Genomic DNA, 16,262 nt, shown 5'->3' with positions numbered 1-16,262 from the left:
ACCCCCCAGCAGTCTACGTCTATAGCAGCATAACTAAGGGATGGTTCAGGGTCACCTGATCCAGCCCTAACTATAAGCTTTAGCAAAAAGGAAAGTTTTAAGCCTAATCTTAAAAGTAGAGAGGATGTCTGTCTCCCTGATCTGAATTGGGAGCTGGTTCCACAGGAGAGGAGCCTGAAAGCTGAAGGCTCTGCCTCCCATTCTACTCTTACAAACCCTAGGAACTACAAGTAAGCCTGCAGTCTGAGAGCGAAGCGCTCTATTGGGGTGATATGGTACTACGAGGTCCCTAAGATAAGATGGGACCTGATTATTCAAAACCTTATAAGTAAGAAGAAGAATTTTAAATTCTATTCTAGAATTAACAGGAAGCCAATGAAGAGAGGCCAATATGGGTGAGATATGCTCTCTCCTTCTAGTCCCCGTCAGTACTCTAGCTGCAGCATTTTGAATTAACTGAAGGCTTTTTAGGGAACTTTTAGGACAACCTGATAATAATGAATTACAATAGTCCAGCCTAGAGGAAATAAATGCATGAATTAGTTTTTCAGCATCACTCTGAGACAAGACCTTTCTGATTTTAGAGATATTGCGTAAATGCAAAAAAGCAGTCCTACATATTTGTTTAATATGCGCTTTGAATGACATATCCTGATCAAAAATGACTCCAAGATTTCTCACAGTATTACTAGAGGTCAGGGTAATGCCATCCAGAGTAAGGATCTGGTTAGACACCATGTTTCTAAGATTTGTGGGGCCAAGTACAATAACTTCAGTTTTATCTGAGTTTAAAAGCAGGAAATTAGAGGTCATCCATGTCTTTATGTCTGTAAGACAATCCTGCAGTTTAGCTAATTGGTGTGTGTCCTCTGGCTTCATGGATAGATAAAGCTGGGTATCATCTGCGTAACAATGAAAATTTAAGCAATACCGTCTAATAATACTGCCTAAGGGAAGCATGTATAAAGTGAATAAAATTGGTCCTAGCACAGAACCTTGTGGAACTCCATAATTAACTTTAGTCTGTGAAGAAGATTCCCCATTTACATGAACAAATTGTAATCTATTAGACAAATATGATTCAAACCACCGCAGCGCAGTGCCTTTAATACCTATGGCATGCTCTAATCTCTGTAATAAAATTTTATGCTCAACAGTATCAAAAGCAGCACTGAGGTCTAACAGAACAAGCACAGAGATGAGTCCACTGTCCGAGGCCATAAGAAGATCATTTGTAACCTTCACTAATGCTGTTTCTGTACTATGATGAATTCTAAAACCTGACGACTGAAACTCTTCAAATAGACCATTCCTCTGCAGATGATCAGTTAGCTGTTTTACAACTACCCTTTCAAGAATTTTTGAGAGAAAAGGAAGGTTGGAGATTGGCCTATAATTAGCTAAGATAGCTGGGTCAAGTGATGGCTTTTTAAGTAATGGTTTAATTACTGCCACCTTAAAAGCCTGTGGTACATAGCCAACTAACAAAGATAGATTGATCATATTTAAGATCGAAACATTAAATAATGGTAGGGCTTCCTTGAGCAGCCTGGTAGGAATGGGGTCTAATAAACATGTTGATGGTTTGGATGAAGTAACTAATTAAAATAACTCAGAACAATCGGAGAGAAAGTCTAACCAAATACCGGCATCACTGAAAGCAGCCAAAGATAACGATACGTCTTTGGGATGGTTATGAGTAATTTTTTCTCTAATAGTTAAAATTTTGTTAGCAAAGAAAGTCATGAAGTCATTACTAGTTAAAGTTAATGGAATACTCAGCTCAATAGAACTCTGACTCTTTGTCAGCCTGGCTACAGTGCTGAAAAGAAACCTGGGGTTGTTCTTATTTTCTTCAATTAGTGATGAGTAGAAAGATGTCCTAGCTTTACAAGGGCTTTTTTATAGAGCAACAGACTCTTTTTCCAGGCTAAGTGAAGATCTAAATTAGTGAGACGCCATTTCCTCTCCAACTTACGGGTTATCTGCTTTAAGCTACGAGTTTGTGAGTTATACCACGGAGTCAGGCACTTCTGATTTAAAGCTCTCTTTTTCAGAGGAGCTATAGCATCCAAAGTTGTCTTCAATGAGGATGTAAAACTATTGACGAGATACTCTATCTCACTTACAGAGTTTAGGTAGCTACTCTGCACTGTGTTGGTATATGGCATTAGAGAACATAAAGAAGGAATCATATCCTTAAACCTAGTTACAGTGCTTTCTGAAAGACTTCTAGTGTAATGAAACTTATTCCCCACTGCTGGGTAGTCCATCAGAGTAAATGTAAATGTTATTAAGAAATGATCAGACAGAAGGGAGTTTTCAGGGAATACTATTAAGTCTTCTATTTCCATACCATAAGTCAGAACAAGATCTAGGATATGATTAAAGTGGTGGGTGGACTCATTTACTTTTTAAGCAAAGCCAATAGAGTCTAATAATAGATTAAATGCAGTGTTAAGGCTGTCATTCTCAGCATCTGTGTGGATGTTAAAATCGCCCACTATAATTATCTGAGCTAAGCACTAAGTCAGACAAAAGGTCTGAAAATTCATAGAGAAACTCACAGTAACGACCAGGTGGACGATAGATAATAACAAATAAAACTGGTTTTTGGGACTTCCAATTTGGATGGACAAGACTAAGAGTCAAGCTTTCAAATGAATTAAAGCTCTGTCTGGGTTTTGGATTAATTAATAAGCTGGAATGGAAGATTGCTGCTAATCCTCCACCCCGGCCCATGCTACGAGCATTCTGACAGTTAGTGTGACTCAGGGGTGTTGACTCATTTAAACTAACATATTCATCCTGCTGTAACCAGGTTTCTGTAAGGCAGAATAAATCAATATGTTGATCAATTATTATATCATTTACCAACAGGGACTTAGAAGAGAGAGACCTAATGTTTAATAGACCACATTTAACTGTTTTAGTCTGTGGTGCAGTTGAAGGTGCTATATTATTTTTTCTTTTTGAATTTTTATGCTTAAATAGATTTTTGCTGGTTATTGGTGGTCTGGGAGCAGGCACCGTCTCTACGGGGATGGGGTAATGAGGGGATGGCAGGGGGAGAGAAGCTGCAGAGAGGTGTGTAAGACTACAACTCTGCTTCCTGGTCCCAACCCTGGATAGTCACGGTTTGGAGGATTTAAGAAAATTGGCCAGATTTCTAGAAATGAGAGCTGCTCCATCCAAAGTGGGATGGATGCCGTCTCTCCTAACAAGACCAGGTTTTCCCCAGAAGCTTTGCCAATTATCTATGAAGCCCACCTCATTTTTTGGACACCACTCAGACAGCCAGCAATTCAAGGAGAACATGCGGCTAAACATGTCACTCCCGGTCCGATTGGGGAGGGGCCCAGAGAAAACTACTATATACTACTACTACTATATAGGCCCAACTATGGTGTTGGGCCTATATATCACATACCGATATATAGGCCCAACATCATAGTAGGAGAAACATGCCCATATCATCATGATTGCACCACCATGCTTCACTGTCAACTGTGGCTTGAATTCAGAGTTTGGGGGTCGTCTCACAAACTGTCTGCGGACCTTGGACCCAAAAAGAACAGTTTTACTCTGATCAGTCCACAAAATATTCCTCCATTTCTCTTTAGGCCAGTTGATGTGTTCTTTGGCAAATTGTAACCTCTTCTGCACGTCTTTTATTTAACAGAGGGACTTTGCGGGGGATTCTTGCAAATAAATTAGCTTCAGACAGGCGTCTTCTATCTGTCACAGCACTTACAGGTAACTCCAGACTCTTTGATCATCCTGGAGCTGATCAGTGGGTGAGCCTTTGCCATTCTGGTTATTCTTCTATCCATTTTGATGGTTGTTTTCCGTTTTCTTCCACGCGTCTCTGGTTTTTTGTCCATTTTAAAGCATTGGAGATCATTGTAGATGAACAGCCTATAATTTTTTGTTGTAGATGAACAGCCTATAATTTTTTGCACCTGTGTATACGAGGTCTGTCCATAAAGTATCGTACCTTTTTATTATATTTTTTTAACTATATGGATTTGATTCATGTTTTCACGTCAGACAAGCTTGAACCCTCGTGCGCATGCGTGAATTTTTCCACGCCTGTCGGTGACGTCATTCGCCTGTGAGCACGCCTTGTGGAAGGAGTGGTCCCGCCCCGTCGTACATATTCATGCTGCGTTCAGGTGAATCCAGTAGGCTTTGCACGTGCTCTTAAGAGCTGTAGTGTGATTGATTTAGAACAGTAACGTGTTGCAATACTGCGTTACAGACTAATGTATTGTGACACTGGAAATAAAGTATGTCATTGAAGCCCCCAGCAGCTTATTCAGACCTTGCCAATCAAAGGCAAAAATTCGGTGATGTTTCAGCCTCACTGGAGCTTGTAAAAATGAGTTTTACAGCCCCAATTCCAATGAGGTTAGGGCCTTGTGTAAGATGTAAATAAAAATGATTTACAAATTCTCTTCAACCTATATTCAATGTGTCCTCAGTTCCCAAACGCTTATTGAGTGTTGTTAGAAGGAAAGGTGATGTAACACAATGGTAAACATACCACTGTCCCAGCTCTTTTGAAACGTGTTGCAGGTATCCATTTCAAAAATGAGCAAATATTTTCACAAAAACAAAGTTTATCAGTTTGAACATTAAATATTTTGTCTTTGTGCTGTATTCAATTGAATATAGGTTGAAGAGGATTTGCAAATCATTGTATTCTGTTTTTATTTACATTTTACACAACGTCCCAACTTCATTGGAACTGGGTTGTACAACTGCCTGCGCGGCCAAAGTAATGTTGCACTGAAGCTGAAGATTAGAGATGTTTATGATCCACTGACTTCTCCAAGGATAGGCTTATATATATAAAAAAAAAAAATCAGACAAAGATGTAAATATTGGTCTGGGTGATGTGGTTACTTTGAAGTATCCGTGTTCTTATGTAGTTTCTGTTTATGACCAAAATAATGTTCATGACCACGTAACTGAATGCCTTTAACTTGTAGCTGTGAGCTTTCTACTTTTGGAAAACGTTTGAGGTGGATTATATATGTACTTGGTTCACAACCTTTGTCCAAATTTTTCTGACAGTGACTTAGTCACTAATTTTCACGTGAGCAGTATTGAAGTCCTTGCCTGCTTTATATATATCTTCCTGGTATGAAATATAGGGTGATATAGCGATCAGCATTCCCATCCGTCTGTTTTCGCTTATCAGCGCGATATTTCAAGAACCAGTTGACCGATGTCATTCATATTTGGCATAATGGTGTACTTGGGTGATCGCAACCACCAGTCCATTATGGATTTGTGGTGACTGGGGAATGGGGGGGATATCAAATCAGTTTTATTTATATAGCGCCAAATCACAAACAGGTGCCCCAAGGCGCTTTATATTGTAAGGCAAAAGCCATACAATAATTACAGAAAAACCCCAACGGTCAAATCAACCCCCTGTGAGCAAGCACTTGGCGACAGTGGGAAGGAAAAACTCCCTTTTAACAGGAAGAAACCTCCAGCAGAACCAGGCTCAGGGAGGGGCAGTCTTCTGCTGGGACTGGTTGGGGCTGAGGGGAGAGAATCAGGAAAAAGACATGCTGTCGAAGAGAGCAGAGGTCAATCACTAATGATTAAATTCAGAGTGGTGCATACAGAGCAAAAAGAGAAAGAAACACTCAGTGCATCATGGGAACCCCCCAGCAGTCTAAGTCTATAGCAGAATAACGAGATGGTTCAGGGTCACCTGATCCAGCCCTAACTATAAGCTTTAGCAAAAAGGAAAGTTTTAAGCCTAATCTTAAAAGTAGAGAGGATGTCTGTCTCCCTGATCTGAATTGGGAGCTGGTTCCACAGGAGAGGAGCCTGAAAGCTGAAGGCTCTGCCTCCCATTCTACTCTTACAAACCCTAGGAACTACAAGTAAGCCTGCAGTCTGAGAGCGAAGCGCTCTATTGGGGTGATATGGTACTATGAGGTCCCTAAGATAAGATGGGACCTGATTATTCAAAACCTTATAAGTAAGAAGACGACTTAAATTCTATTCTAGAATTAACAGGAAGCCAATGAAGAGAGGCCAATATGGGTGAAATATGCTCTCTCCTTCTAGTCCCTGTCAGTACTCTAGCTGCAGCATTTTGAATTAACTGAAGGCTTTTCAGGGAACTTTTAGGACAACCTGATAATAATAAATTACAATAGTCCAGCCTAGAGGAAATAAATATATGAATTAGTTTTTCAGCATCACTCTGAGACAAGACCTTTCTAATTTTAGAGATTTAGTCCTACATATTTGCTTAATATGCACATTGAAGACATATCCTGATCAAAAATGACTCCAACATTTCTCACAGTATTACTAGAGGTCAGGGTAATGCCATCCAGAGTAAAGATCTGGTTAGACACCATGTTTCTAAGATTTGTGGGGCCAAGTACAATAACTTCAGTTTTATCTGAATTTAAAAGCAGGAAATTAGGTCATCCATGTCTTTATGTCTGTAAGACAATCCTGCAGTTTAGCTAATTGGTGTGTGTCCTCTGGCTTCATGGATAGATAAAGCTGGATATCATCTGCGTAACAATGAAAATTTAAGCAATGCTGTCTATATATAGAATGTAGAGGATATGTATTCTTCTGATGAGTGTTTTAGTATGTAAATGAAGAAGGAGCCTAAGTTCAAGAACAGGTTTACCTCTGTCGATGTTTCAAAATGCTGACAAATTGTCTGTGAGCACTTCAGACATCAAGTTTTACAAAGTGATGTGTACATACAGATGTTTTCATGGCTGAAATTATGAATTCAGATTTTTCTCAATTTTAGATTTTTGTGACTTTAGTAGTTTTAGCACCAAGGTCTTAAAGAGCATATCTCCAGTCAAGAGTATCCTTTAAAAAAAATCTTTACCGGATTATAAATTTCTTTCAAGTCTTAAACTCGTGTAGTCCATTAAATGGCTGATAGAAGTGAAGTAAGGCAGAGTGCGTCTGAAAAATGCACGTCACATTCACTTATTTTGATGCAGAATCATTACGTAACCTTAGAAGTGACCTTTCACTGCCTGAAGGTCCCTCTGCCTGCAGCCAGACCATTTCATGACTTACTCCAATTCACACAGTCAATCTGGGTTGTTCTTTGTCTGCAAATGTAATGACTTTTTAATTTGTCTAAGTCGAATTCTTGTATTTTGTCTTCAACATATGCACATCTGTGTTTTTGTAATCCATGGTGCACTCAGTAAAAAATTAACATCAACTGAATCTAAATAAGAGCAATCTGAGGATTCTGAGGTCCACCAATCCGGGTCACCTCCAAAATTCAGTGGAGTCTTCCATGCCTTAATATCTCTGTGGTGCAAATTTAGTGAGGATCTGTGAAGTAATTTTGATGTAATCCTTCAAAGCCTATATAAAGTGAAATCTGGATCCAGGATCTGAATACGGCTCCCCTCCAAAATTTAAGGGAGTCTTCCGTGGCCTAATTTGTATCTGATGAAAATTTTGTCAAAATCCATACAGTCATTTTGACGTCATCCTGCTAACAGACAGACAAATAAATTATTTTATGTCCTTGGTGGGCGTAATAACATTCAATGTCCCAAAGCAGTAATAAAGATATAGTACATAAGAGCAATCACTGATGGCTAGCATACTGGCATAGTATGCTAGCCATACGAAAGGTAAAATAAGTTCGTCTTAAGTCTCTGCAGAATCTGACTGTTTTATTGATGCAGGGAGATCGATGGAGATGGAAGCCAGTGAAGAGATGCCAAAATGGGTGTGATGTGGTCAAACCTTTCTGCTTCGTGTCAAAAGTCTGGCAGCAACATTTTGAACCAGTTGGAGAGGATGCAGCGAATCTGCACTGTGGTGTAATCCATAGCATTACCACTAGAGGGCAGACCCCGCCTGTGTATTAGTACTTGCAGAGCAAGAGAGAACCACATTGATGTTTCCAGTCAGTAAAAGCGTGATTCTTAGACTACGGTCACTTATGTCCTTTGATCATATTGTATGAAAAACAGAAAAAGGGGAAATGTCACACTTTTATAGTTATCTTTACAATGAAAGTGTGTTAAGAAATTTGTTCTAGTAGTCTATGATGACTTTTTCACCTTTTTTCAGCATCATTATATGCAAATATTGCCATTTTGTGCTTGTCCCACACCCAGACTTTTGATCTTCAATGATAAAAATGAATGGTAAAGAAACGTTTTTCTAATGTTTTAAAATATCTCTGAATAAAATATCAGTAAAATAATGAAAACATAATTGAGGTATTCAATGTCATACAGCTGTTGTGATTTTTTTAAACAAAATGTAGTTGTCCCACACTATTGCCGTAATTTCCACCACAACACTGTAATGTCCCTTTACACAGTTTGTATGAAAGATTGTGTAGTTTCTATGGAGATAAACAGTGACATCAGAGCACATGTATATAGCGCCAAATCACAACAAACAGTTGCCCCAAGGCGCTTTATATTGTAAGGCAATGGTGTGGTGGAAATTACATTTACAAGGCCAGTAGTGCCCGTAGTTAAAGTATCACCCACATACTTCCTTGTGTAGACCAAACACTTGGCATGCTCACAGGGCTCAGTAATTCAAAGGTCGACGCAAATATGGGCTTATAACAAATACCACTGTCCAAAGAGTCGGCCCTCCTCGCAACATTTACACCATTTGGAAGATATCACTTCAACCGATTGCCATTTGATATTTTCAGTGCGCCCGAGCATTTCCAAAACATGATGGTGACGGAGGTTACAGCTGGCCTTGAGGGCGTCGTCTGCCACATGGACGATATCCTTGTTTGGGGATCCACCATGGAGCAACATGACGAAATACTAAATGCTGTTCTGGAGAGAGCGGAGGAAGCAGGCGTTAACATGTCAAAATGTGAGTTTGGCAAACAAGTCAAATTCCTTGGGTACATTGTCTCAGCGGAAGGGATGAGCCCTGATCCAGAAAAAAACTAAAGCTGTTCAGGAGATGAAAGGCTCAAGCAATGTGAGTGAGCTCATGTGCTTCCTCTGCATGGTGACTCAACTTGGGAAGTTTATTCTGAACCTTTCAGAAAAGGACAAACATTGAGAGACTTGCGTTTGACTAAAAACTTGGTACTGGGGGCATGGCCAGCAGAAGGCATTTTGTAATCTCAAACAAGAGTCCTCTGCTCCTGTACTACAGCTCGACGACCCAAACAAACCATAGAAAATATCTGCAGACACCTGCACAGAAAGTGGGAGAGGTGGTCACCAGTTGCTTATGTGTCCCGATCACTGACACCTACTGACCAGCACTGCATCCAGCTGGATAAAGAAGTGCTGGCTCTCACCTCGACCTGTGAGAGGTTCAATGACTTTATTCTGGGTCTTCATTTTGAATTTCAGATGGGCCACGAGCCACTGGTGAGTCTCCTGGGGGGCAAGCTTTGGATGCGCCTCCGCCAAAAAATAGAGATTTTGCATGCGACTAATGAGGTACTCGTACACTGTAAAGCACATCCCTGGCAAAAGTCTCACCACCGCTGATACACTTTTACGCTTACCGCTCACAAACAGTGTTACTCGCAATGACACAGATCTGATGGAGGACACGAACATTTATGTTGAGTCTGTGGTAGAAGGCCTCCCTACTACCAGTAAATACGTGACAGACCTTCAGGAGCAGCTACAGTCTGACAGCATCTGTTCTCAATTCAATTCAATTTTATTTATATAGCGCCAAATCACAACAAACAGTTGCCCCAAGGCGCTTTATATTGTAAGGCAAGGCCATACAATAATTATGTAAAACCCCAACGGTCAAAACGACCCCCTGTGAGCAAGCACTTGGCTACAGTGGGAAGGAAAAACTCCCTTTTAACAGGAAGAAACCTCCAGCAGAACCAGGCTCAGGGAGGGGCAGTCTTCTGCTGGGACTGGTTGGGGCTGAGGGAGAGAACCAGGAAAAAGACATGCTGTGGAGGGGAGCAGAGATCAATCACTAATGATTAAATGCAGAGTGGTGCATACAGAGCAAAAAGAGAAAGAAACAGTGCATCATGGGAACCCCCCAGCAGTCCAAGTCTATAGCAGCATAACTAAGGGATGGTTCAGGGTCACCTGATCCAGCCCTAACTATAAGCTTTAGCAAAAAGGAAAGTTTTAAGCCTAATCTTAAAAGTAGAGAGGGTGTCTGTCTCCCTGATCTGAATTAGGAGCTGGTTCCACAGGAGAGGAGCCTGAAAGCTGAAGGCTCTGCCTCCCATTCTACTCTTACAAACCCTAGGAACTACAAGTAAGCCTGCAGTCTGAGAGCGAAGCGCTCTATTGGGGTGATATGGTACTATGAGGTCCCTAAGATAAGATGGGACCTGATTATTCAAAACCTTATAAGTAAGAAGAAGAACTTTAAATTCTATTCTAGAATTAACAGGAAGCCAGTGAAGAGAGGCCAATATGGGTGAGATATGCTCTCTCCTAGTCCCCGTCAGTACTCTCAAGTCATGAAGTACTGTCCGGACAGCTGGCCAGATCATAATCGGCTACAGGGAGCGGAGAAGCACTACTGGCCAGAGAGGGCAGTCTTGAGTGTGTACAATGGACTATTAGTGAGGTACAAGGTTGGTTATTCCTGCTAACATGAGAAATGCAGTTTTGGACAAAATACATGAGGGTCGCCAGGATGTGGTTAATAAATGTAGAGAGTGCACCTGTCAGGCAGTGTGGTGGCCGGGATTAAGTAACCAGATAAGTGAACTTGTCCTCAGATGCAGACAGTGCATACAGGAAAGATCAAATGTCAGAGAGCCATTAATGTCTACCAGAAAGACCATGGCAGAAGTTAGGAGCTGACTTGTTCACAATTTACATGTTCTCTTCAGGCAGTCATCTTTATAAATCTCACTGGAACGGCACCAAACAAAAGTTCCAGCATCATCACCTTGCCCAATGCAGATTCATCACTGAATATGACTTTCATCCAGTTCTCCACAGTCCACGATTGCTTCTCCTTAGCCCATTGTAACCTTGTTTTTTTCTGTTTAGGTGTTAATGATGGCTTTTGTTTAGCTTTTCTGTATGTAAATCCCATTTCCTTTAGGCGGTTTCTTACAGTTTGGTCACAGACGTTGACTCCAGTTTCCTCCCATTCGTTCCTCATTTGTTTTGTTGTGCATTTTCAATTTTTTAGACATATTGCTTTAAGTTTTCTGTCTTGACGCTTTGATGTCTTCCTTGGTCTACCAGTATGTTTGCCTTTAACAATCTTCCCATGTTTGTATTTGGTCCAGAGTTTAGACACAGCTTTTGCAACATTGCGTGATGATTTACCCTCTTTTAAGAGTTTGATAATCCTCTCCTTTGTTTCAATTGACATCTCTCGTGTTGGAGCCATGATTCATGTCAGTCCACTTGATGTAACAGCTCTCCAAGGTGTGATCACTCCTTTTTAGATGCAGACTAATGAGCAGATCTAATTTGATGCAGGTGTTAGTTTGGGGGATGAAAATTTACAGGGTCATTCCATAATTTATTCCTCAGAATTGAGTGAGTCCATATTTTTTTCCCTCTGCTTTGTTTAAAAAGTAACCGTTACTGACTGCCACAATTATTTTTCCTGATTTCTTATAGTGTTTCTTAAAGCCAGAAAGTTGCCATTTGAAATGACTTTAATTTTGTGTCATGTCTGTGATCTGCTTTTTTTCTACAACATTAAACAACTGAATGAACATCCTCCGAGGCCGGTGATTCCATAATTATTGCCAGGGGTTGTATATAGAGATTGCTCAGCTCAGTCCTACTCGTTCAGCCATTGTTATAGCACATCTCCAGTCAATATTTGCACGTCACAGGATACCGGAATACTGATCACAGACAGTGGCCCACAGTTTACTTGTCAGGAAATGAAGGACTTTGCAAATGAATACTGTTTTGAGCATGTGACCAGTAGTCCCAGGTACCCCAAAGCAATGGCCAGGCGGAGAGAGCTGTCCGTATGGTTAAAAGCCTTCTCAAGAAGGTCAGAGTTAGACCAACTGTAATTGAAATCTTGTTATATATTTGTTAAGATTGGTCAACCTAACTTCAGTTAAGAGAATGTGGTGTAATCCATAGCATTACCACTAGAAGGCAGACCATGTCCATGTATTAGTTGTTATAAACTGCAGTGCAAGAGAGAACCACATTGATGTGGCCAGTCAGTAAAGAGGCTCCATAAAAACAAAAAGCAGCACTCTTATTAGTAAAAGAACCCAACACAACACTCACAATATCTCTAATGTGGAGGTCTTACGTTAGCTGGTCAAATTGATGCCAATGTGTCATTGGACCAAGAACCATCATTTCAGTCTTATGAGAGTTTAAAAGTAGGATGTTTCTGGACATCCAGTTTATCACTGATGCATGGCAATCTTCTAAGGATTTTATGTGGATGAGATTACCAGCCCTTATCTGCATGTATAACTGAGTACCATCAGCGCAGCAGTGAAAGGTAGTCTCAAATCGCTGCAATACGTGCCCAAGGGGTGCTATATAAAGGGAGAAAAGCAGGGGGCCTAAGATGGACCCCTGTGGAACCCCAAATTTCATGTCAGTTAGAGGTAGTTTTATTGTACAAAACACTGAGAATGACTGGTCAGGTATGATGTCAGCCATGCAAGGGTACTCCCAGTAATCACAAAATGATTCTTCAGTCTATCTAGTAGAATATGATGATCCACTGTATCAAATGCAGCACTGAGATATAACAGCAACAGAACCGTAGTGGTGTCCGAATCCATTGCAAGCAGAAGATCATTCACCACTTTAGTGAGAGCCGTCTCTGTGGAATATTTTTTTTAAAGCGGACTGCAGTGGCTCAAAAAGATTATTCTCAGTAAGATAGTCCACGAGCTGCCGTGACACCGCTTTTTCCAGAATTTTAGAGCAAAATGATAGATTTGATATCGGCCGATAGTTTTTAAATACACTAGGGTCAAGATTAGATTTCTTAAGTAATGGTTTAATCACTGCAGATTTGAAACATTTAGGAACAGATCCAGAGGTTAAAGAAAGATTAATAATTTCCAGCAGAGTGGGTCACAGGTCCTTAAACAGTTTTGTTGGTATAGGATCAAATAAACAGGTTGTGCTTTTTGTAGACGTTACAAGTTTTGTCAGCATGCCTAGTGAGGTACTCAGTACTGAGGTACCGAGTACCTCAGTAACAATAGCAGGGTGTAGTGGCTGGGTTGAGGCATGCTGGGATATGTTCAACCTAATGTCTTCTATTTTCATCTTGAAGTAATCCAAGAAATCTTGTGCTGTAAAAGGAGAGTGACTTACTGGTGGATTTTTGCAGTTTTTACCCCATAACACCAGAACATTCAGTCACAGATAGTCCAAATGACCCTTTTGGAATGTTTATGATCAGGCAATTAATGTGGTATAGTTTTCAACATGATTGGAGCGTTTTTACATTTTGACCTCTGTAATTTTTCATTGACCCCTTGCCTGGCTACAGCTTCCACCCTGGGATGGCTGCACTACATTTTTTTTGTAGGCCATGGTACATTGAGGCTGGATTCTAAGTGTTGTTTCATCACCTTAAGTGGTACTGAAAACATGCTTGACCCATGGACTAGATGGGGAGTGTTGGTGCACAGCCGTTTTCAGACCTTTCCAGCGAACCTCAACCCTATTTTGGTCTGGGTTCTGGCTGGGCCCCTCAGGGACATTCACAGAGTTGTCCTGAAGCCACTCCTTTGATATCTTGGCTGTGTGCTTAGGGTCATTGTCCTGTTGAAAGATGAACTGTAACCCCACTCTAAGGTCAAGAGTACTCTGGAGCAGGTTTTCATCCAGGATGTCTCTGTGTGTTGCTGCATTTCCCTCCATCCTGACTTGTCTCCCAGTTCGGCATCATCAAACCTCTGTCCAGTGACGTCATCGTAGTGTGAGATCTGACAGGTGTCGCTCAGTCTCAAAGTCAAAGAACATCACTGCCAAGATCATTCATGTTTTGAATGTTTTAATGGCCGATTCCAGCAAGTCATTGAAAGGTTGAATCATCATATGATTTACCTTAGCATAGCCATCGTCCTCATTGTGGTTTTAGCTGTCCTACAAAGTGCAAATAAGTTGAGTTCTCAGTAGTATGAAGCTTAGTCCCTCTCTTTATTTGAGCATAGTCTTTTCAGTTTGACAGCATGATTTATTAATTTTGCTTGTTCTCTAAATTATGTTCTTGTTTTACAGCTATTTGCATTCAGCTTAATGGTGCATTACCACCACCTTCTCTGGAGTGTGGAACAGACAGTACCTCATTCAGATCAGGATACAGGAAGAACTTGTCATGTATGCAGATGGTGGCCATATATATATATATATGTGTATATATATATATATATATATATATATATATATATATATATATATATATATATATATATATATATATATATATAAAATATGATATATGATTTGAATAACATTGTAGTCTTACAAAAGTGATCAATGCAACAGACATGGGGCCAAATACAAAAGTATTTGTATTTGAAAATACTTAAATACATTTTTCGGAGTATTTGTATTTTCTGATCTTGAATTCAAAGTATTTGTATTGTATACATCGCCGATCCCAAGTATTTCTAAATACTTTTACAAATACTTTTTCAAATACTTTTCAAACTTGGGAATCTCTGTGACACCGTGTTGAGACACACCAGAAAACTATAAGCTCCGCGTTATTGAATTTTAATTTTTTATTTATTTTATTTTAAAAAATAAAATTCAATAATTGTGATTGAGATACAATAATACAATATGCTGAGAAGAGAAGATATGACATTTTATTATTGTTTTGTGATACGGTGGATACAAAAGGATGCAATATTGATGGAAACAGAATATATATTGTGATAGTTTGATTATTGCCTGTGATATTATAATAGTGAATTTGTGATAAAACATTCAATCCTTTACTTATCAATAGTATTTGGTCATGCTGTTTTCACAATAAATTGTCACCGGTTTATCAGTTTTGTGTTGTTTATAGTTTATAGAAAGTATTTGTACTTGAAATACTCAAAATATAAAGTATTTGTATTTGAAAAAGTACAAAGTATTTGTATTTGGAATTCGAAAATCTAAAGTATTTGTATTTAACTACAATGCAAAGTATTTGACCCCATATGTGCAGTGCAATGTCTTGGGAGTTGTGAATATTCAATCCTAGCATTCAAAGTTTATTATTATTTTGTGGACTGTTATAATCTTGTTTTATCCATCACATTATTGTATGGCCTTGCCTTACAATATAAAGCGCCTTGGGGCAACTGTTTGTTGTGATTTGGCGCTATATAAAAAAATTGATTGATTGATTGATTGATCATATTGCTCCAAGATGATCCCAAACCCAGAAACTCCAGTTCATCACTGAGCTTCTGTTGAGTCTGCAAACATCATCACATCAACTACAAAGTCACCATCGGTAAACCTTTCCTCGCCAACAGAAGTAACTCAAAAACCAACAGCTGCTCTGTGTAGGCACTGAACCTAGTAGGAGCCAGAACACATCCCTGATGAATACCAGGGGTGCCCCGGTCTGTTCTACTCAGTGTTGGTGCTACAGAGTCATACATCAAGACTCAAATGGTCCTTTAAAGTGGATATGACACTTAAAGACAACATAGTCTTATTACATGTAACAAAAGGTATATAATTTGGTCAACCTAAACGTTTTAGGAAAGTGTACGCGGTTCTCCCGTTATATATAACATTTGAACATCCCGCCACTGAAAAATGTGCACGCCCAGTGACCAGCTTCCCGCTGAGCACCAAGCCTAAAATACGTCACTACGTGTAGACCGTATCGGCTTGTGCGCCTGGCGGCCATTGTTTACACTTTGTTTAGCGGCAGAAACTTTGATTAAACACAGCTCTCAGGGACTTGTTTGTCGATATGCCTGACTAGTGTGTCGCAGCATATTGCACAAACACAAGGGCGAAAGGTTTTAGCCTTTTCAAGTCCAGGCAGATTGATCGAAAGCTACAGTGTTGTGTGATGCACGAAATGTCCGGCTGCCGCTTGCTCCGCTCGCGCACACACATTTGCTCCCGACAGCAGACCCTTTCCTCTACCGTCTCCATGTTCTCGCACCACTCACAGGAACACATAAAATGTCAACCCCAAATAATATGTTCACAATAATCTTGAAATGGTCAAGGAACTTACGTAGTAACACAGCGCCGGCACGTAAACACAGCGCCATTCACTGTTGTTTTCGGCGATCTTTTTTGAAACTTTAACCGTTT

Source organism: Thalassophryne amazonica, chromosome 16 (assembly GCF_902500255.1).
Source record: "Thalassophryne amazonica chromosome 16, fThaAma1.1, whole genome shotgun sequence".
Lineage (NCBI taxonomy): Eukaryota > Metazoa > Chordata > Actinopteri > Batrachoidiformes > Batrachoididae > Thalassophryne > Thalassophryne amazonica.
The sequence above is the reverse complement of the archived record's forward strand: the minus strand, read 5'-3'. Positions refer to the sequence as shown.